Below are 26,746 nucleotides of genomic sequence, written 5' to 3' on the forward strand. Positions count from 1 at the left end.
GCAAAGCCAGCAGTCTTCTGCAAGAGGGGGGTTAGTGAGATTTAAAGGTTGAAAGGTAGCCTGCAAGATGGCCTGAGTTTCGGGATCAAGTTTGAGCTCTCCCCTCAGCTCCGGTAAGGCTAAGGGGTGATAAACAGGGAACCTAGGGCTTGATTCTGTTAGCTTTTGTATAGTCCTTTCAATTTGTTTATCTCGTGCCCAATCTTGTACCTCGCCTCCATCACTCTGCCCCCCGGGGAGGCAGGAGGGACCAGCACACATCCTTAAGCTGTTCCACAGGGCATGAAAGTCCAATGCCACTTTGAGACCCTTTGGCCTGCCTTCAGCAAGAATTCTCCCAAATTTGTTTAATCTGAAACTCCAACCTATAATTATTTCCTCTTAGTAATTTTCTTTTTTTAATTAGAGCATTATAGTTTTACATAGTAATGGGGTTTATTTTGACAAAGTCATACATGCATGGAAAGTGATTTGCTCTGTTTTAGTCCCCCTCCCATTCCCTTCCTCTTCTCCTTCACGCTATTCTCCTTCTTCTACTCCAGTCATTTTCCTTTTACTTGTTTATATAATTATTTTTGACTGGTGCTTTCTATGTATACACGAAGGTGTAATTCCCTGTGGTTTATGTATATATGCATGTAGAGTAATTTTGTTAAACTCATTCCTGTTTCTTCCTCTTTCTCAATCTCCTTATTCTCCACTGATCTTCTCCATTTCTTTATGATTATCTGATCCCACCCACCTTTTCCTTGTTTTGCTCTAGCATTCACCTATGAGAGAAAACATTTGACCCTTAATTTTCTGAGTCTGGTTTATTTCACTTGGCATGATGTTCTCCAGTTCCATCCATTTACCAGCAAATACCATGGTTTCATTCTTTTTTTAATGACTGAGTAAAACTCTGTTGTGTGTATATACTATATTTTCTTAATCCATTCATCTATTGGTGGATACCTGGCCTGGCTCTATAATTTGGCTCTTGTGAATTATAGTGCTGTAAACGTGGGTGTGGCTGTATCACTTTAGTAAGCTGATTTTTAATACTTTTGAATTGAATATCAAGAAGTGGGAAAACAGAGTCATATGGTGATAGCATTCTTAGTTTCTTGAGGAATATTCACACTGCTTTCCAGAGTGGTTATACTAATTTGCAGTCCCACAACAATGTAGGAGTGTTCTTTTTCCTCACATCTTTACCAACATTTATTATTATTTGTATTCTTGATAATTGGCATTATAACTTGAGTGAGATGGGATCTTCATATAATTTTGATTTGTATTTCCCTGATTGCTAGAGATGTTGAATAGTTTTTCATATATATATTGGCCTTTTTTATTTCTTCTTTTGAGAAATGTCTGTTTAGTGCTTTTGTCCATTTTTTATTGGGCTTTTATTTTGTATTTATTGTGTGTGTGTGTGTGTGTGTGTGTGTATGTGTGTGTGTGTGTGTTCAACTTTTTGAGTTCATTATATGTTCTGGATTTTAATCCCCTATCAGAGGAACAGCTGGCAAATAATTTTCCCATCATGTAGCCTCTCTTTTCACCCTCTTAATCATTTCTTTTGCTGTGTAGAGGCTTTTTAATTTGATGACATCACACCTATTGATTCTTGGTTTTATTTCTCATACTTTGGGGGGGTCTTGTTAAGGATGTTGGTGCCTGCAACAATATAATGGAGTGTTTAGCCTATGTATTCTTCTACTAGTTCCACATTTTCTAATTCCTAGGTATTGATCCACTTTGAATTGACTTTTGTGCAGAATGATAGATGGGGATCTAGTTTCATTCTTCTAAACATAGGTATATCCAGTTTTCCCAGCACCATTTGTTAAAAAGATGATCTTTTCTCCAACGTATATTTTTTGGCACCTCTGTCAAGTATAAAATAACGAAGTATGTGGGTTTCTCTCTCTGTTTTCTATTCTCTTATATTTTATTGGTGTTCATGTCTGTTTTAATGTCAATATCATGTTGTTTCTGTTATTAAAGTTCTGAAGTATAATTTGAGGTTAGGTATTATGAGGTTAGGTATTCCTGTATCACTCTTCCTGCTCAAGATTACTTTTGCTATTCTTGGTATATTTTCTTTCAAATAAATTTAAGGACTGTTTTTATCTAGTTCTGTGAAGAATATCAATGATATTTTGATAGGGATTATATTGAATCTATACATTGCACTTGGTAGTATGGCCATTTTGACAATATTAATTCTGCTTAGCCAAGAGCATGGGAGGTCTTTCCATCATCTAAGATCTTCAATTTCTTTCTTCAGTGTTCTATAATTTTATCATAGATATCTTTCACTGCCTTGATTAGGTTAATTCCCAAGTGTTCTTCTGCTTTCTTTTTTTGAGTTTATTGTGAAAGGGATGATTTTCCTGACTTCTTTCTCAGAAGAAATAATGTCAGGGTATTTATTTATGAATGTTGATCTTGTATCTTGCTGCTTTGCTGAATTTATTTACTACCAGTCTTCTGGTAGAGTTTTTTTTGATCTTCTAGATATAGTATCATGTCATCAACAAATGGGTAATTTGTCTTCTCTTCCTTATTTGTATCCCTTAAATTTCCTTTTCTTGCCTAATTGCTCTAACTAGAGTTTTAGGAATTGTATGTACTGAGTAGAAATGGTGATTGAACATTCTTGCCTTTTTCCTGCATTTAGAGGAAATGATTCCAGTTTTTCTTTGTTAAATATGATGTTGGTTTTAGGTTTGTCCCCTATATCCTTTATAATGTTGATGTACATTGCTTCTAACCCTACTTTTCCTGGGTTTTTAAAATGAATTGTTGCTGAATTTCATCATAGGCATTTTCTGCATCTATTTATATAATCATTTGATTCTTGTCCTTAATTCTATTATGTAATGAATTACATGTATGGATTTGTGAATGTTGAAACAATCTTGCATCTGTGGAATGAAACTCACATGGTGTATGATCTTCATTTATTTTTTCTATTTTAAACTGCATCTTTAATAGTTTAAGAGTTATAGTGGCATTTTTTTTTAATTCTAGCATATTGGATCTTTTTACCTTTTTTACTGGTTCTTTTTAGTTATATAACATTTAATTATAAAACCATGGAATATAATATGTTCTTATTCAGTCCCCAGTATTTCCCCTTTCCCTCACCTTCTCCCTTTTCCTATTCCCTTCCCTTTACATTGGCAGTTTAGTATTTTTTTTTTAATTTTTAAATTTTTTTTAGTTATTGTCCTATGGATATACATGATGGTAAGATTAAGTGTGGTATATTCATTTGTGTACATAGGAAAGTTAAGACAGATTTATTCCACTATTCCTCCCTCATCACATCCCTTTTCTCTCTCCCCAGTGCCCTTCATCTAGTCTACTGATCCTTCTATTTTGTTGGACTTCTTCCCCCCCACCACAACTTTTCCCTTTCTCTCTCTCTCTTTCTTTTTATCCTTTATTTTGGACTAGCTTCTACTTTTTTTTTTTTTTTGTCAATGAACCTTTATTTTATTTATTCATATACAGTGCTGAGAATCAAACCCAGTGCCTCACACATGCTAGGCAAGTACTCTACCACTGAGCCACAACTCCAGCCCTAGCTTCTACTCGATGAGTTTTTGAATGTGATTTGCAAATATTTGGTTAGGGACTTTTGCAACTATATTCATTGGGGATATTGGCCTATAGTCTTCTTTCCTTGTGTCTATTTTTGGTTTTGGTATTAAGGTTATACTGGCTTCATAAAATGCATTTGGGAGTGCTCCCTCCCTTTCAAATTCATGGAATAATTTGAGAAAGTCTGTGGTGTTAGATCTTTAAAATCTGGTAGAACTCAACTGAGAATCCATGCAGTCCAGGACTTTTCTTTTTCCAACAAAGACTTTTAATTTCTATTTCAATTTCATTACTTGATATTGGTCTGTTTAGGTTTTCTATATTTTCCTGGTTTAATTTTGTCAGCATCTATAAATTTGTCAATGCCTTCTATATTTTTCAGTCTATTGGTATGTAAACTTTCAAAATAGTTTCAAATGACACCCTGGATTTCAGAAATGTCTTTTTCATTTCTATTTTTTTTAATTTTGGTCTTTTTCTTCTCTTTGGTTAGGTTGGCTAAGGGTTCATCATTCTTATTAATTTTTTTGAAAAGCCAACTCTTTGTCGCATTACTTATGTGCATTGTCCTTTTATTCTCAATTTTATTAATTTTATTTCTGTTATTAATTGTTTCCTGTCTTCTATTGATCTTGATATTTGTTCTTCCTTTTCTAAGGACTTGAGGTAGAGCATAAGCTTATTTATTTGGGATTTTTCTATTTTTTTAATGAGAGCTCTCAACACTATAAATTTTCTTCTTAGAACCACTTTCATACTGTTACAGAGATTTTGATATGTTGTGTCTCTGTTTTCATTTGATTATAAGAATATTTCAGTTTCTTTTGTAATTTTTTCTGATCCATTCTTCACTTAAGAGTATTGTTCGATCTTCATGTGTTTACCTAGTTTCTGTAATTATTCTTACTGCTGTTGTATAGTTTCATTCCACTATGATCTGGTAGGATGAACAATTTTGGGTTGTGTATTGGCCACTAAATTGTAACAGTCTTTGGTAAACCACAGGGTCTCAGTCTCCCTATCTGCAAATGGTTGTTTTTTGTTTTTGTTTTTGATACTGGGGAGTGAATCCAGGGGTTCTTAGCCACCACGCCACATCCCCAGCCCTTTTTGTATTTTATTTAGAGACAGGGTTTCACTGAGTAATTAGGGCCTTGCTAAGTTGCTGAGGCTGGCTTTGAACCTGCAATCCTCCTGCCTCAGCCTCCTGAGACACTGGGACTACAGGCATGTACCATCACACCTGGAAAGAATATATCATTTTTTTGGTACTTTTTAACAATTACATTGTGACCTAAGAAAGGTCTATTTTTGAGAAAGTTCAGTGAGCTGATGAGAAGAAAGTAAATTAAACTGCTTTAGGGTGACATATTCTGAGGATTTCTATTAAGTCCATTTGATATATTGTGTAGTTTAAAATATATTTATTTATTTTATGTTTGCATGAGCTATATATTGGTGATAAGGTGTGTTGAAGTCACCTAATATTATTGTATTGGGGTCCATCTGGGATTTAAGGTCAATAATAATTTTTTTAAGTTAATTAGGTATATTGACATTTGGAGCATATATGTTTACTATTGTTGTCTTCTTGTTGGATTGTTCCCTTTACCAAAATGTAGGGGCCTTCTTTGCCTCTTCTAATTAGTTTTTGCTTGAGATATGCTTTTTCTGGCATGAGAATAGCTACTCCTGTTTGTTTTCAGTCTCCATTTGTATGGAATATTTTTTCCATCTTTTCATTTTTAGCCCATAGACACCTTCCCGTGAGAAGAGTTTCTTGAAATCAACATAAAATTGGATTATATTTTTTAATCCATTTTGCTAACCTCTGTCTTTTAATTGGGGAGTTGAGACCATTTTCTTTCAGAGTTATTATGGATATGTGTTTGCTGTTTCCTGCCTTTTAGATTTATATACTTAATTTGGTCTTGATTTTAATTTTGTTGGTTGCTCTTCTAATGATCTTCATCTGTTGGGAGCTTAGGAGTTTGTTTTTGGGATTCTCTATGTGCGCTATGTCTTTTAGTATTCTTTGGAGTGCTGGCTTAATGGTCAGGAAGTCTTTGAGTTTTCCTTGTCATGGAAAGTTTTAATTTTCCTATTGATTTTAAACAGAGCTTTCCTAGACATAGCAATCTTAACTGGCAATTGTTTTCTTTTAGGGGTAGGAATATCTCATTCCATGTCCCCCTTGATTTTAGGGTCTGAGGTGATCAAAACTGTTGGCAAAGATATATTTTCATTCTTATTTTTGAGTTTATAGTCCTTAGGTCAAAGATGGAAGGTTGTTAAGTCCAATGTCTTTTTTGTTTCTTACTTAGCTACCAGCCATTGTGGCTAGGGGTCAAAGGTAGTTGTAGTAGCTCTCAGCTTCCTGTCTCTCAGTATAGGGTGGGATAGCCTGGATAGTGCTGACAAAATGCATAATTTTATAGTGGAGGTGGTACAAATTTCTCAACTGGAAGTTCATGTGATTGAGATTTAACCTAGGTTGATCCTTGGAACTCTGTGGGTATTTAAGATTTGATTCACACCCCTGTTGATGGGGAAATGCTGGTCTCTCCTGAATGTCTGAGCTTCAGGGGCTTCCTATAAACTCCACTTTTATGGTGTAAAGTCTAAACCTTCCCAGGTTTTATATTTATTGCTATAGATGCAAATTACCCAGTGTCTGCCCTGTAGTGGAGATGGTCCTCTCCGGTTGTTCTTGGCATTTTCCTGATAGCTCTTATGGGGCACCAGCAACAAAAGGAGCTCTCTCTCCTTAGTATCTGGAGTCTGGATGGCTTAGGCACATTTTGTTTGTTTGTTTTTGCATCTATTTCAGTCATACTGGTCCAGGCACATGTGGGACTTATAATAGGTGATTGCTGGGTCAGCTGGCAACTTCCTTTACCAGTCCCCACTTGCCTGCTTCTGCTCATAGCCATGCAGCACTTATAAATGGTTTCTTCACTGCCCACCCTGGTTCCTGTCAAACTATCTGCTGGAGGGTCAAGTGATTTTGGTTGCTTTTCACTCAGTAACTTTCCCCACGGACTCTGGATCCATTGAGACCAACCTCCATCTCTATTCTGCAGGTTACCCAAGGTCAATTATTTTTCTTTTTCTGCCTCTCTTTCCTCTATGTTTGTTTCCCCTTCCTATCAGCAGCAGTACTGACACAGTAGCAGTCAACTAAACTAGAGGGTCTCTAATGTATTATTGCTTATAAGTATGCTTGATTTTTCTCACTTTCTGTGTCTCTGGTTTCTTTTACAGTTCAGTATTGAATTTCACACCTCACTGAGAAGTGGTCTTCCCACTTTTAAGTCTGGCGCTAAGGAACTGCTAGGAAGTGTGTCCTTTATCTATTCCACCATCTTTTCTCTTCTTTATTAACTTGCCTCCAGCATGCTCCTTAACGGTACCTCCCCATTTTTCCTTGCTGTATTTGGAATTAAGTTTAGTTCTGTACCAAAGTCTTTTTTCCCCTGCATTGCAGTAGTTCCTGAATAAAATCCTTGACTTTTGTCCAGTTCTGTTCTTTGACATAGATAAGCTTGAGAATAACTCAATATGTGTTTGCCAAACATCATTCATTTTGTCCTTAATCCACAGAATTAAGTATTATTAGTTAGCCAATATGAATCCTGGCCCTGTCACGTTGACTTACAGGGTTGTATTTGCTTTTGATGATGTTCATGGTACATGCATTAAATATTAGGGAAGGAAGGGATTTGTAGTCAAGAAAGAAGATAATCTAGTTCCTTGGATAAACACTGCTTAGAAATTGGTAAATAAACTAAAAAGATATTGCTTAAAAAAGGTGATGTCAAATCCTAGCAAGTTTGGATGTGCTATCTATTCATCTGCTTTCTGTCCCTTGGGTTTGACTCAAACCAGGGACCTAGTTAGTCCCAGAGCTACATATACCTTAGGAGAGAACAGAAAGACAGGGGAGGTCAGCAAAGGTCACAAATTGTTCTGACAAAACTGGGTAAGCAAATGTTCAAGTACCCTTCTGTTTCTATGGCTGAATTTAGATCAGAGTTCACACTGATATTGTACTAAAAATTATTAGTCCAAAATATTGATTGCCAGGAAGGAAAGTTTAGAAATCCAACTGCATTGGCTGGAGTTGTAGCTCAGTGGTAGAGCACTTGCCTCACATGTATGGGGCATAGGGTTTGATCCTCAGCACCACATAAAAAATAAATAAAGGTATTGTGTCCATCTAAAAAAACTAAGAAAAAAAAGTTCTTGAAAAACATACACCTGCAGAATATTTATGCCAATCCATCTTCCTGCTGGCTGTCATAATAAGACCTTCCTGTTTGGAGGTTGTTTAGTAGAATCAGAGGAGCAAAAGTCTTAGGATAAAAGACCTGTGGTCTTCAAAACTAGCTATGTTGCCTATAAGCTACCAGAATATAATTCATGTTATGTACTCTGTGCCTCAATTTACTCATCTGCAGTAAAGGCAATTGTTATGCTTTCAACCAATGTGGTTGTGTCTTCCATTGTCTTCATATGAAACTGGCACTGTGAGACACAGTGTAGCTTATAGTCTGGTTGCAAACAGGAAAAAATGAGTAAAGATGAAAATAAATAGGATAATTATTAACTTTTAAAATAGCTGTGAATCAAAAAGCAAAAATACAGGGTCTTGACATAGTAAGTAGGGTTTCCCTTCATCAGATGAGATGGTCAGGTTAATAATGCTCTAAATTGAGATCTAAGCATTTAGAAATAGCTTTTCAACCTTAACTTCTTGACTTCAACCTTTTAGGGCATACGTATCCTAGACTAGGGAAACAGAATATTCAGACCTTTTGAGGGTGCCAGGAAGTGAAGGCATCAGGTCAGATTAGGAACCACCTTGGAGATTATGAAAAAGAACTTGGATTTTTATGCAAAGTTGGTGGACAATAGATTTGCACATTGCTTACATTAAACCTGTATTTATTATTATTATTATTATTATTATTATTATTATTCCAATTTGACTTGTATGAGATTTCACTCAAGTTTTATAGAAGTAAAGTTGGAGCATAAGTACATTGTAGATAACGCACACAAACACACACACATGAATGGAATTTTAATTAAAGAGTCATAGTCTCACTGATGTTTTTGGCAACAATTTGGTTTGTCAGCTGTTTTCTTCAATTAAAACATAAACTGGTATGTAACAAAATAGTGCCTCCATAGAGGTTATTTAAATTTTATTACACAGCTACCAGTCTTTCATCTACTTATTTAAGACAAAGGGGACCCTTTTAAAATATTGTTTATATATGCTTGGGGAAATGCAATGGTTATTGAAGTTGAAGTGCAATTAGGTTAATCTCTCTTTAGATAATACATGTATAATTAAAAGTTTCCAGTTCTAAAGCAAAACGTAAATATGTATTCACAATGTAAAAAATACCAAAATCAGGTTTAAAGATTAAGAACAAATGTAACAGTCTATGGAATGGTCAGTATGTTAGAGAAAGAGTACACACACACACACACACACACACACACACGCAAGTAAGGTTTTAGGAAGCTGCCAGACCATCGTTTTTTTCCATCCATATTATTATTAGCTGCATGAACATCTGTGGCTTTCAATCTTCTTTATGGAAGTAGGAGAAATATTTTTGGTTCAAAGATTGAAGGATAGTTCCATTCCTTTTTTCAGCCAGTTTGAATTGGAATATGATAGAAATACTTTGATTTCAAACTCTTACGATGTTCTCTGTAAAAAGTTTGTCGTATGTAACTTTGAAAAGTGGGAGAAGGGGCAGATAGGATAGTGTACAAGGGAGAGAATTGCAATATAAATATAGGTATGTCTTGTTAAATTCACAGTATTCATATAGTTTCCTAAAGAACAAAATTCTTCAAGCAATTTTCTGCATAAAGAATGTAAGGCTAACTAAGTTTGAATAATTAAGAAAAATTCCAGCAAGGAGTTTTGGCTTTGTGAAAGTATGTGAGTGGCCTATACCAATTTCCACATCTCATAATTAGTATTAAAAAAAAAAAAAAAAAAAGGAGTGCAGGACTACATTGACCAGACAACAGGGAATTACATCTGAGAATCTCTGCAAGTGCCCCAGGATGATAAACTTTCTCAAAGAATTCCACTCAGAAAGGGAGCTATGTTTCTTTTTAAAGATTCATTTAAGGCTGATGTGTTGTAAAATTTGCCTTTTCCATATTGTTTCATTTCAAGGACCTGACTTTTGAGATCAGGGTCGTATAATTAAAATTTGCAAAACGTGGCATCATGCTGCCGTGAGAATGTTAAAAAAAATGCTTTACTGGAGTAATCTATCAGGAAAATTTATTCACATTTGACCCTTCCATAGTGTGCAGGAACCTTGGGATTTAATTGTGACTCTTTTGTTAATCACTAGTGTCTCCTTGGCTTTGTTCCTTGACTTTTCAACAATACTTTAAGTGTTGCTGATGGAGAATTACCAAGCAAAATTCATGTTGAGCCAGAATGTGCTTTGACATGCAGTGCTTTCAAATAAAAGATCACTTTCGACAAAGGTCTCTAACTGGAAAACTGCAGTAATGAAGCTGCAGCAGTGACCTTTCTAAACCCCAAATCTGATGATGTTAGCTCCCTATTTAAAACTCATTGAGCACTTGCAATGTCCAATGATGTCCAGACCCCTTAGCATTCTTGTGAGGCCTTGTGTGGTCCTGCCTACTTTCGCAACTCCTCTTTTCCCCTTCATACCTGGAGTTCTTCCTCCCAGAAACACCAATTGCCCCTTTTTTCTAGTATGCACTGGTCTTCCCCTCCCAACCACTTCACATTTGATATCTTCCCTTCTCCATGCCTGGATTGTTTCCACATTTGTACAGGATATAGGTTTCATGTACCTTTCTACATGAATAATTATTTTTGAATTTCCTTTCTAATATTTTTTGCCTCTTCTATCAACATCTTAGTGTTTATTACCCAGAGATAGGCAGGACCTCTAAATTTTAATCTGTAAAATTTTCCTTCTGAGTGAATTCTTGTCAGCTAGTAGATGTGTCTTTTGGGCTTTGTCAAATTTCTTGAAATAATATCATTTGATAGCTTCATAAAAGTCAGCAATCTGACATTTTACTTCCTTATCTAACATCCATCAAAAGAACTTCCTCAGGATTTAACAAGCTAGGTTCTCTTTGGCAAGGCCTGCTCTCAGACTTGATCCAACTTCATCACACACAAGGGATAAAACACCAAACTGTATTTCCTTGAAGGACCAAATTATAGTAGCACAAAGTCTCACTGTCCTTGCTGTCTGAAAAAAATGTCATCAACTTCAAACTATTCTAAGTTGGTTATGGCTATCCCCAAAGGATTATCTAGGATGTCTGTCTAGGATGAATTCAGAAAACTAGAATTTTTCACTTCGTTTTTATCTCTCACTTGTGTGAGTGAAACCATTTGAAGCTTCCCTGGTCCCCCTGTCTGCCTAGACGAAGCCAGTGTTCATTGTGAGTTGCTGATTCCCGATGCTCCCAAATGCCAATCCTCAGAATACAGAAATATTGCTTAATTTCAGCAGGAATAAGGAGAACAGGCAAAAACCCTTCCCTTCCAGTGCTATGCTAGTTGTATCAAATGGATCTGTATGAAAAGTCTTTCTGGGAACCTTCTCCCCGCTTCTGGCCATCATTCTTTGCCCATTACAAAATCTTATACATTCTTTGCCAGAAAATAGTACTACTATCACTCCCAGAAATCCCTCTCTCCTAACACAGAACTCAAACCCATTCTCTTTATAAAAGCAAGTTTATGTTGTCCATCGAAACTCTATTCACTCTTCCTTTTTCTCTTTCCATCCAACTGAATTTCCTTTCTTTCCAAGTGACCTAACAAACACTGTTATGCCAACAATGTGGGTGACCATATGTATGTGAAGGGTAGAGGAAGAGGGAGGTGGGGTTTGCAGATCAAATATATGCAATTTCTTTTATGTATCCAGTGTGTTGAAACACACCTGTTGCATACTAATAAAGTACTGCAGAGACTTAAAAGTTAAGTATGATTATATTTTGTATTTGGGAATTTGCCTACTAAGTTAAATTTATTTGTAACCCCAAGTCCACACTCAGTGCTTTCACAATTATTTGTATACATGCGCAGAGTGGCAAAAAATTAGTTACCAGTTGTGAACATTGCCAGCTGAGGTCAAACAAGTTAACATGCTGTCTTCTTGTTTCAGCAGTTGCGCTTTAAGCATGTGTCCTTTCTGTGATCTCTTTAGTACCACATTTTCATGTTTTTTTTTTTTCCATCTCCTAATTCTACTCAGTTGAGGTAATTAATGTTGACAGTCTAGAACGTAGCTTTCCATGTATTTTTCTATGTTTTTACAGGGACATTCCATAATTTATGATAATGATGTACATTAATTTGGAAGTCCTTAAACACATTTGAACTTGCAACCTCTTCTATTGATTCTTCCATTGCTATGAAACTTCACAAGTGCATGACAGTTTCATGTTGGTTAAACTCTATAGCCACCGTAAATTTTGTACTTAAGCTCCACAGTCAACTGGCTTCTAGTTCAGTGGATGGGAAGTAGTGACAGGTAAGAGAACTGGAGGAGAGAGAAGTATTCTTCCTCACTCTCTTCCTCTTTGGTGTTATGCTTTGGCCTGTAGTCATATCCTTCTACTACCCTGTGGAGAGTCCTTTCTCTATGGTACAGTTTCCCGTAACCTAAACCTAAAACTCTTTCACCACCTTGCTCCTGTAGGCTTAGCGGTAGTACTGGCTATTGTTAGCTATTAATCTCTGGGAGAGTCAACTCAATAGATCTTAGGTTAGTTACCATAACCTAAGATCTATTATCAGGCAAAACACATTTTGATGGATTGGGAACAACTCCTCCCTTCTTTTTCAAAGTCAGTGGGGTCATTTTGTAATAGTTAAATTGGGAACTTTTTGAGGACAGTAATCACTTATATACTTTAATTTCCTCCATAGCCCTCACTGATGAATATGATAGATAATTAATGTCTATAATAATATATAGCAAACGTTTCCAAAAGAAAATGGGTTGATGTAATGTTGGCATTCAATACTCATGGAGCCCAGTCATCTAAATGTAGGGACTAAAAAGGAAAGTAGAAACTCCCCAGGAAAAATGGAAGAGACTGTTATTTTCTGATTTGAATTGGAAATAGCTGATAAGAGTAAAAGCTTCCTTCCTACCTGTTGCTTATGGCCCAAGGCCTGGCCCTCTCTTAGTTCCTCACAGGTAAACAGACAAACAATGAAATGTACACCTGGAGAGTCTTAAATGGCAGAAAGGCAGGAAAGAGAGTTCTTATACTTCCTAAGTGAGGGTGGTTGGTATGTTGGCTTAGGGTAGTGAGTGCAGTGCAGCATGGGAGTGCTCTGGACAAGAGTCTGTCAAGCCTCTGAGACAAGTTCATTTTCCCTGATACCCAGCACATCAGCTCCTTTACAGGCTATGTGTACCCAAGGTTCAGTTTCCATCCAGGGTGGACCTTACTGTGGAGGAGCCTTATCCTGAGCCTAGAAACAACAACAGCAGCTATGTGGCAGGGCTGTGAATCTCCCAGGAGGGGCCATCATCACAGTGAGGTGAGATCTAGTAGGAGCAGGAAGAAAAGGAAGAGAGCAGTCTCCCAAGGACTTTTCTTGCTTGTCATCATTTTGAACCAGGAGAAGGAACATGGAGACAGTGGTTCATTAGAGATGCATTTTACTTTTGATCTGTACGCTGCCTCTTTTCCAATTCAAAGGGTTCTCTGGAAACTACTTGTGGAAATTATTTGCTCATTAATTAAAACGTTGACTATTAGGTAATCCAGAAGGGCATCTATATTAGACAAAATTCTTTTAGTGACATGCTGCAGAAATCCCATTAAAACCAAAAGTTGTAATTTATTAAATAGTTTTTATATCTGAAAACTTCAAGAGTTCCTTTAACTTTAATAGGATCTAGTGGCTCAAGTAATGTCAGAGTTCTCTCTTCCTTGTTCCACATCTTGACACAGTATTTCTGCTGACATTAACTTTATTCTAAAGAAAGATTTTTCCAGTTTGCTGGAAAAGTTGTCTTCAAAGTCCACAATTAGAACAGAATGGCAATTGGGATAGATGAGGAGATTCCTTGATAGTTTGCCTGCAAAGCCCCAGAGTGGATCCTGAAAAGCCTTATATCATATGCCCAATTCTGAATCTATCTGTGTGACTGGTGGGTTATACTACATGGAAGGATCACTTCTGGATCCCATACTCACCTCATGGAAAATCCTGGAGGAAAATATGTCCAAAGAAACACAAAATGTGTGATTTAATGACATATTATGTATTTTAAGCTAGAAAGATACCCAAATAATGATACTTATATTAGTAATTTCCTAGGAGAATGAGTTGCTTCTGGAGTTGTTCTGTGAAATTTCCTTTGCTTATCTTTAAAATTGGACAGTTTTATCTCCAAAGGATAGTATGAATGCAAATTGCATAAAATTAAGACTAAGTTCTCTGAAAGTGACTTATACCCTCTATTTCTTCTTTTTTTTATTTATTTTTATTGTAAACAAATGGGATACATGTTGTTTCTCTGTTTGTACATAGAGTAAAGGCATACCATTAGTGTAATCATAAATTTACATAGGGTGATGTTGGTTGATTCATTCTGTTATTTTTTCCCCTTCCCCCCACCCATCCCATCCCTCTTTTCCCTCTATATAGTCCTTCCTTCCTCCATTCTTGCCCCCCTCCCTAATCCTCACTCTAACCCTAAAACTAACCCCTCCCACACCCCATTATGTATCATCATCCACTTATCAGCGAGATCATTCTTTGGTTTTTTGAGATTGGCTTATCTCACTTAGCATGATATTCTCCAATTTCGTCCATTTGCCTGCAAATGCCATAATTTTATCATTCTTTATGGCTGAGTAATATTCCATTGTATATATATATGCCACAGTTTCTTTATCCATTCATCAACTGAAGGGCATCTAGGTTGGTTCCATAATCTGGCTATGGTGAATTGAGCAGCAATGAACTTTGATGTGGCTGTATCTCTGTAGTATGCTGATTTTAAGTTCTTTGGGTATAGGCCAAGGAGTGGAATAGCTGGGTCAAATGGTAGTTCCATTCCACGTTTTCTAAGGAATCTCCATACTGCCTTCCAGAGTGGCTGCACTAATTTGCAACTCCACCAGCAATGTATGAGTGTACCTTTTTCCCCACATCCTTGCCAACACCTGTTGTTGCTTGTGTTCTTGATAATCGCCATTCTGATTGGGGTGAGATGGAATCTTAGGGTGGTTTTGATTTGCATTTCTCTTATTACTAGAGATGTTGAACATTTTTCCATATGTTTGTTGATTGTTTGTAGGTCTTCTTCTGTGAAGTGTCTGTTCATTTCCTTAGGCCATTTGTTGATTGGGTTATTTGTAGTCTTGGTGTTGAGTTTTTTGAGTTCTTTATAGATTCTGGAGATTAGTGCTCTATCTGAAGTATGATTGGCAAAGGTTTTCTCCCACTCTGTGGGCTCTTTCTTCACATTGCTGATAGTTTCCTTTGCTGAGAGAAAGCTTTTTAGTTTGAATCTATCCCAGTTGTTGATTCTTGCTTTTATTTCTTGTGCTATGGGAGTCCTGTTGAGAAAGTCTGGTCCTAAGCCGACATGTTGAAGATCTGGACCTACTTTTTCTTCTATAAGATGCAAGGTCTCTGGTCTGATTCCGAGGTCCTTAGTCCATTTTGAGTTTAGTTTTGTGCACGGTGAGAGATATGGATTTAGTTTCATTTTGTTGCATATGGATTTCCAATTTTCCCAGCACCATTTATTGAAGAGGCTATCTTTTCTCCATTGCATATTTTTGGCCCCTTTGTCTAGTATGAGGAAATTATATTTATTTGGGTTTGTGTCCGTGTCCTCTATTCTGTACCATTGATCTACCTGTCTATTTTGGTACCAATACCATGCCGTTTTTGTTACTATTGCTTTGTAGTATAGTTGAAGTTCAGGTATTGCAATACCCCCTGCTTCATTTTTCCTGCGAAGGATTGCTTTAGCAATTCTGGGTTTCTTATTCTTCCAGATGAATTTCATGATTGCTTGTTCTACTTCTGTAAGGTACATCGTTGGGATTTTAATTGGAATTGCATTGAATCTGTATAGCACTTTTGGTAGTATGGCCATTTTGACAATATTAATTCTGCATATCCAGGAACATGGGAGATCTTTCCATCTTCTAAGGTGTTCCTTAATTTCTTTCTTTAGTGTTCTGTAGTTCTCATTGTAGAGGTCTTTCACCTCTTTTGTGAGATTGATTCCCAAGTATTTTATTTTTTTCGAGGCTATTGTGAATGGGGTAGTTTTCCTAACTTCTCTTTCTGAAGATTCATCACTTATGTATAAAAATGCATTAGATTTATGAGCATTGATCTTGTATCCTGCTACTTTACTAAATTCACTTATGAGTTCTAAGAGTTTTCTGATGGAATTTCCTGGTTCCTCTAAGTATATAATCATATCATCAGCAAATAGGGATAGTTTGAGTTCTTCTTTTCCAATTTGTATCCCTTTAATTTCTTTGGTCTGTCTAATTGCTCTGGCTAGAGTTTCAAGGACGATATTGAATAGGAGTGGTGAGAGAGGGCATCCCTGCCTTGTTCCAGATTTTTGGGGGAATGCTTTCAGTTTTTCACCATTAAGAATGATATTAGCCATGGGCTTAGCGTAGATGGCCTTTACAATGTTAAGGAATGTTCCCACTATCCCTATTTTTTCTAGTGTTTTGAGCATGAAGGGGTGCTGTATTTTATCAAATGCTTTTTCTGCATCTATTGAAATAATCATGTGATTCTTGACTTTAAGTCTGTTGATATGGTGAATTACATTTATTGATTTCCTGATATTGAACCAACCTTGCATCCCTGGGATGGAACCCACTTGATCATGGTGCACTATCTTTTTAATATGTTTTTGTATGCGATTTGCTAAAATTTTGTTGAGAATTTTTGCGTCGATGTTCATTAAAGATATTGGTCTGAAATTTTCTTTCCTCGATGTGTCTCTATCTGGTTTAGGTATCAGGGTGATATTGGCTTCGTAGAATGAGTTTGGGAGGGTTCCCTCCTCTTCTATTTCATGGAATACTTTGAAAAGTATTGGAATGAGCTCTTCTTTAAAGGTTTTGTAGAACTCGGCTGAGAAACCATCTGGTCCTGGACTTTTCTTTGTTGGTAGGCTTTTGATGACTTCTTCTATTTCATTACTTGAAATTGGTCTATTTAAATTGTGTATGTCCTCCTTGTTTAGTTTAGGTAATTCATAGGTCTCTAGAAACTTGTTGATATCTTCGAAATTTTCTATTTTGTTGGAATATAGATTTTCAAAATAGCTTCTAATTATGTTTTGTATTTCAATCGTGTCTGTTGTGATATTTCCTTGTTCATTCCGAATTTTGGTGATTTGGGTTTTCTCTCGTCTTCTCTTTGTTAGTGTGGCTAAAGGTTTATCAATTTTGTTTATTTTTTTGAAGAACCAACTATTTATTTGGTCAATTTTTTGTATTGTTTCTTTTGTTTCAATTTTGTTGATTTCAGCTCTGAGTTTAACTATTTCCTGTCTTCTACTACTTTTGGTGTTGGTCTGTTCTTTTTCTAGGGCTTTGAGCTGTAGTGTTAGGTTGTTTATTTGTTGAGTTTTGCTTCTTTTATTGAATGCGCTCCATGAAATAAATTTTCCTCTAAGTAATGCTTTCATAGTGTCCCAGAGATTTTGATATGATGTTTCTTTGTTCTCATTTACCTCTAAGAATTTTTTAATTTCCTTCCTAATATCTTCTGTTATCCATTCATCATATAATAGCATATTGTTTAATCTCCAGGTGTTGGAGTAATTTCTTTTTTTTACTCTTTCATTTATTTCTAGTTTCAATCCATTATGATCTGATAAAATACAAGGAAGTGTCTCTATCTTCTTGTATTTGCTAACATTAGCTTTGTGGCATAATATATGGTCTATTTTAGAGAAGGATCCATGTGCTGCTGAGAAGAAAGTGTATTCACTCTTGGTTGGATGGTATATTCTATAAATGTCTGTTAAGTCTAAATTATTGATTGTGTTATTGAGATCTATGGTTTCTTTGTTCAATTTTTGTTTGGAAGATCTGTCCAGTGATGAGAGAGGCGTGTTATAATCACCTAGTATTATTGTATTGTGGTCTATTTGGTTTCTGAGATTGAGAAGGATATGTTTGACATACATGGGTGAGCCACTGTTTGGGGCATAGATATTTATGATTGTTATGTCTTGCTGATTTATTGTTCCCTTAAGCATTATGAAATGTCCTTCTTTATCCTTTTGATTAACTTTGGCTTGAAGTCCACTTTATCTGAAATGAGGATGGATACCCCAGCTTTTTTGCTGGGTCCATGTGCATGGTAAGTTTTTTCCCATCCTTTCACCTTTAGTCTTTGGGTATCTCTTTCTAAGAGATGAGTCTCTTGCAGGCAACATATTGTTGGATCTTTCTTTTTAATCCAATCTGCCAGTCTATGTCTTTTGATTGATGAATTCAGGCCGTTAATATTCAGGGTTATTATTGAGATATGATTTGTATTCCCGGTCATTTGACTCATTATATTCATTTATTTGCTTATTTTTGACACGACTTGGTTCCTTTTTATTTGAGAGTTCCTTTAGGATATCTCCTCTCTTTGCTGATTTGCTTCTTTGTTTTTCATATCTTCTTCATGGAATATTTTGCTGAGAATGTTCTGTAATGCTGGCTTTCTTTTTGTATATTCTTTTAGCTATTGTTTATCATGGAAGGATTTTATTTCATCGTCAAATCTGAAGATGAGTTTTGCTGGATATAAGATTCTTGGTTGGCATCCATTTTCTTTCAGAGCATGAAAAATATTGTTCCAGGCCCTTCTAGTTTTTAGGGTCTGGATTGAAAAATCTGCTGATATCCGTATTGGTTTCCCCCTGAATGTAATTTGGTTCTTTTCTCTCACAGTCTTTAAAATTCTGTCTTTATTTTGTATGTTAGGTATTTTCATTATAATGTGCCTTGGTGTGGGTCTGTTGTAATTTTGTGTATTTGGAGTCCTATAAGTCTCTTGAACTTGATTTTCCATTTCATTCTTCAGATTTGGGAAATTTTCTGAAATTATCTCATTGAATAGATTGTTCATTCCTTTGGTTTGTTTCTCTGAGCCTTCCTCAATCCCAATAATTCTCAAATTTGGCCTTTTCATGATATCCCATAGTTCTTGGAGATTCTGTTCATGATTTCTTACCATCTTCTCTGTTTGTTTGACTTTGTTTTCGAGGTTCTGTCTTCCAGGTGTTCTATCCTATTGGTTGTGCTTTCTATGGAGTTCTTAATTTGGTTTATTGTTTCCTTCATTTCAAGGATTTCTGTTTGTTTTTTTTTCAATATCTCTAGCTCTTTATTGAAATGGTCTTTTGCTTCCTGTATTTGCTCTTTTAACTGTTGATTGGTGCGTTCATTCAATGCCTGCATTTGCTCTTTCATTTCATTGTTTGCTTCCCTTATCATGTTGATTATGTACATTCTGAACTCCCTTTCTGACATTTCTTCTGCCATGCTGTCATTGGATTTTATTGATATAACATCCAGATTTGTTTGAGGCATTTTCTTCCCTTGTTTTCTCATGTCATTCAGGTGTCAGTGGACTGCAGAGATGTTGCAGATTTCCTCTATTGACTTATAATGTCCCTGAAGATTGCTAGTGTATCCCCTCTTATCCTTCAGTAGCCTGAAGTCTTAGAGGAAGTTGATACTTCGGTGTTCCCCTAGGTAGCTGCCTCTCTAGGGGTGATGGTCTTCAGGTGGGGTATATTCCCTGCTAGTGGGCAGAGGTGCCTCTACTTGTTGACCAATGGTCATCCAAAGGGGAACTAGACTGCGGGCTGAGGCAAGGCTTGTTTGGGCCTGTGTCTCTGGTTTTACCATCCTTGTGGGAAAACCTCACCCGGTGGGGAAGACTCACCCATTGGGGAGGTCTCGCTAGTCAGTTCCCCTCCTAGAGGTTCCCCTCAGTCCACAACTACTGCCTGGGCAGGGCAGCCTTCCCAGGCAACGTTTCCCGGGGCCTGGACCTACCTCCTGGGCCTGGGAGCCTCACCCTTCGCAGACGAGTCTCCTTAGGTGGCCCCTCCTCAGAGAAGGTGCCCGCAATCCTGGAACCTTCGCTCCACCCCTCAGCTGGTCTCTGTGGAGCTCTTTCAAGAAAAGGTGCTTAGATCCCTGGATCGGACCATGCTTTGCACCTAATCGCCTGGCTATCTGACCCCTCCTCTGAGCAGTCACTTGGAGCCTCGTACATATGCTCCAAGCCCCAGTGACCCGTCACTCGTCTCTTCCTCCAGGCAGCCACCCGGTGTTCTGTGTGGGCGCTTGGAGACCAAGCCACTCCCTGCGTACCTCTACCTCCTCAGGACAGCTCCCTCCCTGTTGTTCAGGCGGTTGCTGAGTCCAAATAGCTCGCCGTCCCACTCTTTCTCTGGCAGCCGCCGGAGCCCTGGCAGATCGCTCCAAAACCAAGTGGTGTCTCTATTTATTCTTATATTTCCTTATTTATTTATTTTTAATTGGCAGATAATTGTGTGTGTGTCTGAGGTACAAACTGATGCTTTGATCTGTATGTACATTATATAAAAATTCAGGCAAACTAAACAGGATATTTATTACTTCACCAACTTATTATTATTTTAGTGAGCACATTAAAATTCTAGTCTTACAGCAATTTTTGAAATAGCAATGCATTACATGTGGTCTCCGTGATTGCTGTAGATCACTAACTTTTTCCTTCAGACTGAAATTTTATAGTTTTCAGTCAATATCTTTTTCTGGTAGCCACTTTCTTACTGTTTCTATGAGATGGACGTTTTTAGATTTCACATGTGTAACTCTATTTGTCTTCCAGTGTCTAACCTATTTCACTTAGCATGCTGTCCTCCAAGTATATCCATGTTATCATGAATGACAACATTTCTTTTCTTTTAAAATATGTATAGTACTCCATTGTGTATATACCCCACATTTTCTTTATCCATTCATTTATTTATTGATGGACACTAAAGTTACTTCCATGTCTTAGCTATTGTTAATAATGCTCCAATAAACGTGGGAGGGTGGATATCTTTGACATGCTAATTTCAGTTCCTTGGGGTATATGTCCAGACGTGGGATTACTGGATCATAGGTTTTTCCAAATGTCTGTACTAATTTACATTCCCACCAACAGTGTACAAGGGTTCCCTCATCCAATGTCCTCATCAGCACTCATTATTCTTATGTCTTTTTTGATAATATCCATTCTACCAGTTGTGGAGTGATACCCCCTTGTAGTTTAAGTTTGCATTTGCTTGATAATTAGAGATGTTGAGTATTTTTTCCCATTTATCTATTGGCAATTCATGAGTATTTTGAGAAATATGTGTTCAGATACTTTCCTGTGTTTAAACTGGATTGTTTTCTTGTTATTGAGTTGTCTGCATTTCATATATATTATAGCTACATCAGCTGTGTGTGTGACTTACAAATACTTTGTTCCAATACATACTTTGTCATTGTTCTAGTAATTGTTTTCTTTGTTAGGCAGAAGCTTTGAAGTTTGATCAGTCTCATTTGTCTATTTTTGCTATTGCTATGTGTGGTTTTAGAATCTTAGCTAAGAATCATTGCCCAAACCAATGTTTGAAGCTTCCCTCCTGTGTTTCCTTCAGACTGAAATTTTATAGTTTTCAGTCAATATCTTTTTCTGGTAGCCACTTTCTTACTGTTTCTATGAGATGGTTAGCAGTTTTAGGTCTTGTGTTTGAGTCTTTCATCCATTTATCTAACTTTTGTATATGGTATATGTATTTTTTATAAAGCTCCAATTTCATTCTTCTGCATGTAGTTTCCCCAACATCCTTTATTAAGGAGTCTATCCTTTTTCCCACTGTGTGTTTTTAGCAACTTTGTTAAAAATCAGTTGACCATAAATAACTGAGTTTATTTCTAGACTTTCTATCTGTTCCATTTGGTCATGTGTCTTTTATTATGCCAGTAATATGCTATTTTGATTATAAAAGGTTTATAACATGTTTTGAAATCACGTTTTGTTCTTTTTGCTGAAGATCATTTGATTATTCAGGTTTTTTTCCTGGTCCCATACAATTTTTTACAATAGTAATTTTTTCTATTTTTGTGTGATCTTGGGATTTTGATAAGAATTTCAATGAATCTATAGATTGCTGTGGATAGCATATGCATTTTTATAATATTAATTTTTCAAACTGTGAGCATGGGCTATCTTTTCATTTATTTGTGTCTTATTCAGTTTTTTTCGTCAACATTTTAGTCTTAAGTGTACAGGTCTTTTACCTTGTTGGTTAATTTATTCCTAAATATTTTATTTTTATGCTAATGTAATGAGATTGTTTTCTGTTGAGATGATCATTTTGTTTTTGTCCTTCATGTGTTAATATGTTGTATCACATTCATTGGTAGAACTATGTTGAGTCATCCTTACATCCCCAGGATAAATTCACATTGATCACGGAGAATGATTCTCTTAATGCAATGTTGGATACAGTTTGCTAGCACTTTGTGGAGGATTTTTGTTCCTATGTTCATAGGAATATTGATCTGTAGTTTTCTTTTCTTGGAGTGTCTTTGGTATCAAGGTAATTTTGGCCTCACAAAATGGGTTTTGAAGTGTTCCCTCCTCTTAAACATTTTGGACAGAGTTGGAGAAGGATTGCTGTTCTTTGAATGTTCGATAGGATTCATCAGTAAGCCATCATTCCTGGGTCTTTGAAGGGAGAGTTTTTGATTGTGAATTCAATTTCTTATTATTGGTCTCTTCAGAATTTCTGTTTCATCATGTATGGGGTTTGTGGTGGAAGGAGTGGAGTGTGTGGAAATTGGATGTCCCCAAATCCTGTGCTTTAATATTTCTGCCTTCTGTCTTCTCACTGAACCTGGGACATTCCTCTAATTATTGAAAACTCTTTAACTCCTTCTGTCTTCTCCTTCCAAATATTCTTGTCTCATATACATACACATGCATACATACTTCTCTAAAGCACCAATTAATAAATAAAATTCACTGGGTCAAAGCAAAAGATATTTTAATATTGGTATTTGAACACATTTTCATAATTATCATAGGAAGGCAAATCTAGAATTACTTTTAGTAGTGGACTACCCTAGTGATAGTTCTAGTGGTAATACAGATAATGTTTTTTATAATAGTGATCCAACTTTAGAGTCTTATGTTTAATTTTTACAACTTATTGTCTTATAAATCCTGGAGTCAAATAACTTTCATTATTTATTTATTTATTTATTTTTTTGTGGTGCTGGAGGTTGAACTCAGGACATTGTACTTGCAAGACAAGCATTCTACCAACTGAGCTGTCTCCCCAGCCCAACTTTTATTATTATTTTCATTAACCTAAGACACAATAATGGAAATCTTCCTTCCATGAGTCTTTTGAAAATTATCTGGATTTTAAGTTCCCTATTTGCTGGTTTTTTTCTATTCCCTTTTTTCTCCAACATTCAGGGATAAATGTCCATTATGCATGCATGCGTGTGTGTATGTGTGCGCGTGCGCATATGTATACATGTGCACTTAGAAACCTAACACCTTTCAAAATAGAAATGAGTTTCATAATCCCAAGAGGGATGTTTTAAGAATATTTTGGGTTAAAGGTACAGGGGTAAGAAGTGTCTAGCAAATTCACTTTCAGATAATTCCGTAAAGATGTCTGGGCCTGAAGAATGCTTCAAAAGAAACTTTTAAAAGACAAAGTGTTGTTTTTATATAAGTTTTAATCTCTTTTTCACTTTCCCTGGCCTCTAACTGTAGTTAAAGGGGCCTCAGAGTAATAAAAATCAGAGACTAGAGAATTTATCTTAATCATTCCCCAGTGATCTGGAATTATATTTTAAACTATCAAAAAGTCCTATCCCTATAATTTTGTCAACATTATATTAGATGCATAGATTATTCTTCTTATCTTAATTATTCAGTATTTTATATAGCTACTCATTCATACTTTAAGTAATTACTGTCTACTATTCTCTTACCAGGTAGTAATATACCTTTAGATAGATGACTAAAGCACAATCCAGCCTCCAAGGAAGTTGAAGTCCAGGGAAGAAGTTCACAGTCCCGGTATGCTGACTTGAAAGCCAATTCAACTACTGATTTGAAAGAACTTTAAAAATGGGTGGGCACATAATCTTAGTGGGCAGTGTTAAAAATGACCACCATTGTGTGTGTCAATTAGTTTTCATGGGACGAATTTTTCAGTTATAAAAATAAAAACCAAACAAGCAGCTTATTTCTGATTTGGATTAAAACCTGGGACATCTGTATAGATCAAACCAGTCAGATAATCACTAATTCCTGATCCCTTCCTTTTTTGCTTTGTGTAATAGCCAAAGACAGTTTGTAGGCTGATCAGAGACATTTATTATAGGTTTGTACTAAGATGCTTGTGCTGCATTGCACATCAAAGTTAGGTCAGAGTGTTCAATAAATTGATTTTCCTGTCCCTTCTATTTCTCATTCTAGTGTTCTGCCATAACTGAATGCACGCAGTTTCCGTTCTGTTGTGGGAAACCGGATACCTTGAGTGAAAGCGGCAAGCTTTTGAAGTTTCATGAAATGGTTGTGTTGATTCCTCTTTGTTCAGTTAGAGTGTAGGATGTGTCTGGTTCATCTAATTTAGACACTTGAAAGTCAAATCCCAGTTCTACTTTTCAAAATCATCTGGGTTGCTTTTTATTCTCCAAACCTGGGAGCTGTAGGAAAATCAATGGGATTGGCAGGGAATAGCTGAAGATGCGAGGTTAGCTCGTTGTTTGCAAGGCATTTTTTTTAGACCCAGGCAAAAGAAAGCAGATTCTTCAGCTGATATTTTTATGGGTATAAAGAAAAATATTTTGAGACTTCTGTAGAATGACTAGGATTTACTAAAAGTAAATTTTTGCATGTTAAAAATGCTGTTAGAATTATGTAAAGTTTAATACTTAAAATTTAAGTATTTTTTCTTTCAGTTTTAATTGACTGTTAGAATCAAATACATAAATGGTTCAAGACCTTATTTCTATTTTCTTCCTATATAAAATAGATCACCTGGGGACAAAATGTTGATACACAACTTTTCTTTTAAATTAAGAACAGGGAGATATATTAGAAGCTCACATTGGCAAATTGAAGGCTCAAAAACTGTTAGATTAATGCTGTTATTCTAAATTAGAATTTGAACTTGTTATAGTGAAAAGAAATATAGCTTCATAAGGGTCAATCTACTGGGCAAAGTTATATTACAAATAAGATTCAGGTGCTCTCAACTGAGCCACTAAATAACACATTTCCAGTAAATGATGTAAAAGTATTTCTAGAAACTGGACAGTCAGGTAAATTCTATTGCCCAAATATAAAGACATGCCATTCATTTACTAAAGAGCAAGATGATTTTCATCAATCATTTAGAAAAATTCTCTAAGAAAATAAATAGTTATCTAATGTGTGCTATTATTTTCTACTTATTTTGTCAAAATGAATCTCAGGTATGTTGATATAGTAGATGTAAATTAGAGGACTATTAGTTCTCTATCATATTTATTGACCACTCAGAAGATTTGCTGTGGAATAATGGAGTAAAAACTTTATGACCCTTAATTTGCAAAGGTCCATTTCAGTTCCTATATCTAATCTTGCATTTATTTAAAAAACAGGGCTCTTTACTTTTAATAAATTTTAGGCACAAGACATGAACTGACCTATGACAAGTATAAATCAGTAATTTTCAATCTATGTCCCTTTACACAAAGCATCAGCCTGTGACCTGGGAACTTGTTAGAAATGCAAATTCTTAGACTATACCTCTGAATGACTAAATTAGAAACTCACGTATGACAGAAGGGAAGTGAGCAACTACAAATCTCAATTTTAACAAGCCCTTGAGGTGATATAGATTCAGGCTGAGAGTAGAAAATAGTGGGAAAATAAAATTTGCATGGATTTTTCTCAGTACTCCTGTAAAAACAGCAACAACAAAAATGCTAGCTATTGGAGATGTATGTGTGTGTGTGTGTGTGTGTGTGTGTGCGTGTGCGTGTATGTATATAAAATAAGGAGTGTTTACATTAATTTCCCTCAAAAATATTTTACCTTCATATAACATATAACCATTTGTCTAGTTAATTGCTCTGATCTCAAAAATCATACACCTTTTATATCTTCCAAGCAGGTTATGTGGTTACAGAGACTAGGTCCTTAGAAGAATTCTTACAGTACCTGCGAGACTGGAGACTGGACAACTATAGGTTCACTAAGCATGAGATACATGGGGGTATCTAGCTCCTGGAGAGATTTTATTTCCCTGATAAAGGACTATAGTAAGAACTGAGGTTAATTATGTTTCTGAGGAAACAAATTCTGGAGGAGAAAGGAATTGTTGTCTCCATCCCCTTTTATGCAAAGAAAAATATTTTTTTCTCATCTTTCATCTATGACATCTATTTGTGTCAAACAATTGACCTGATTTTCTTTTCCAAGTTCTCCCTCTCATTATTCAATGGACTTATGAATAAAGTGCCTCATGGCAGGAACAGAGGTTGTGAATGGCCTTAGCTACATGAACTTTAACTCCCCAAGGTAGAGCTGGCTGTGGTCACTGCCCAGTGCTGAATCTGCCAGTAGCAGAGACCAACGTTGAGTCAGCTTGGCATCATTCCTCAAGTCGATCAGCCAGCTACCTCCTCCCAGATGGGTTACATTGGACTACTTACATCATGGGAGGGGCAGCATGTTATTTTTATTGGAATAGATACTTACTCTGAAGGTGAAGTGGACTTCCTTTGCACATAACCTTTGCCAGAACTACCATCTGGTATACCTACAGAATGCCTTACCCATTTTTAGGGTATTCTACACAGCATTTCTTTTCTTTTCTGAGATAAGGTTTCATTTATTTATTTATATGTGGTGCTGAGGATCAAACCCAGGGCCTCACACATGCCAGGCAAGCACTCTACCACTGAGCCACAACCCCAACCCCACAGCATTTCTTTTGATCACTGGACTCACATCATAGAAAAAAGCATGGCAGCAGACTCATGC

General features: G+C 36.2%; 1 long non-coding RNA gene across 1 annotated transcript; it reads left to right on the forward strand.

The window, feature by feature from the left end:
• Window positions 1–24,617, forward strand: LOC124991115 (uncharacterized). Its single transcript, XR_007109877.1, has 3 exons — window positions 1–113; window positions 23,704–23,788; window positions 24,191–24,617. It is a non-coding gene; the product is annotated as an uncharacterized LOC124991115 (long non-coding RNA).
• The last annotated feature ends 2,129 nt before the right edge of the window (window positions 24,618–26,746 follow it).

Source organism: Sciurus carolinensis, chromosome 8, assembly GCF_902686445.1.
Source record: "Sciurus carolinensis chromosome 8, mSciCar1.2, whole genome shotgun sequence".
Taxonomy (NCBI): Eukaryota; Metazoa; Chordata; class Mammalia; order Rodentia; family Sciuridae; genus Sciurus; species Sciurus carolinensis.